Below are 1,283 nucleotides of genomic sequence, written 5' to 3'. Positions count from 1 at the left end.
TTTTTTTGAAACAGGGTCTCGCTCTGTCACCCAGGCTGGAGTGCAGTGGCACAATCTCAGCAGTTCATTGCAACCTCTGCCTCCTGGATTCAAGCGATCCTCCCACCTCAGCCTCCTGAGTAGCTGGGACTACAGATGTGTGCCACCAGGCCCGGATCATTTTTTTGTAATTTTTCGTAAAGTTGGGGTTTCACCATGTTGGCCAGGCTTAATTTTGCAATTTTTGTACAGATGGGGTTTCCCCATGTTGCCCAGACTGGTCGCAAACACCTCAGATCAAGTGATCTGCTTGCCTTGGCCTCCCAAAGTGCTGGGATTAAAGGCGTGAGCCACTGCACCTGGCCTGGTTATTGGAATTTTTTCCAAGCTCCCCAGATGATACTAATAGGAAACAAAATTTGAGAAACCCTGGTGTATCACAATAGGTGTTGTCTTTCTTTTTAATATGGAGTCTCACTCTGTTGTCCGGGCTGGAGTGCAGTGACATGGTCTCAGTTCACTGCAGCCTCCTCCTTCCAGGCTCAAGTGATTCCCCTGCCTCAGCCTCCAGAGTAGCTGGGATTACAGGCGCCCGCCACCACGCCCGGCTAATTTGTGTGTTTTTACTAGAGACAGGGTCTCACCATGTTGGCCAGGCTGGTCTTGAACTTCTGACCTCAGGTGATCTGCCTGCCTCGGCCTCCCAAAGTGCTGGGATTATAGGCATGAGCCACCACGCCCAGCCCACAATAGGTATGGTCTTTTCTGAGATATTGCAGAGGTCAAATTAAGTTCGAATGCCAGAGTTGAAATTGAGATGTGATCTGAATAACCTCCATAAGTGGAGCAAAGGGGGTTAGAAGTAGTTTCTGTGTAAAGAGTGCTTACTGTGATGGCACTCTTGACATTTGAGTCTTTGTCTCCTCAAAAGATTCATCCAATCCCTTCCAGCCCCCTTGACACTGATTTTAAAAATCTAAAGAAAATGCCTAGGGCAAGCCTGGAAGGAAACACTCTGCAATGAAAGGGGTCACCTCTCTTAGGTGGTTTTTCTTTTTGCCTTATAGTTTTTGGCATTCCCTGTTTTTCCTCAGCAAATGTGTATAGTTTTGTGCTTTAAAAAAGGTATGTTCAGTTTGGGAGGCTGAGGCGGGCAGATCATGAGGTCAGGAGTTCGAGACTAGCCTGGCCAACATAGTGAAATCCTGTCTCTACTGAAAAAAAAAAAAAGAAAAAAATACAAAAATTAGCCGGGCATGGTGGTGCAGGCCTGTAGTCCCAGCTACTTGGGAGGCTGAGGCAGG

The sequence above is a fragment of the Mandrillus leucophaeus genome, unplaced genomic scaffold, assembly GCF_000951045.1.
Source record: "Mandrillus leucophaeus isolate KB7577 unplaced genomic scaffold, Mleu.le_1.0 Scaffold215, whole genome shotgun sequence".
Lineage (NCBI taxonomy): Eukaryota > Metazoa > Chordata > Mammalia > Primates > Cercopithecidae > Mandrillus > Mandrillus leucophaeus.
The sequence above is the reverse complement of the archived record's forward strand: the minus strand, read 5'-3'. Positions refer to the sequence as shown.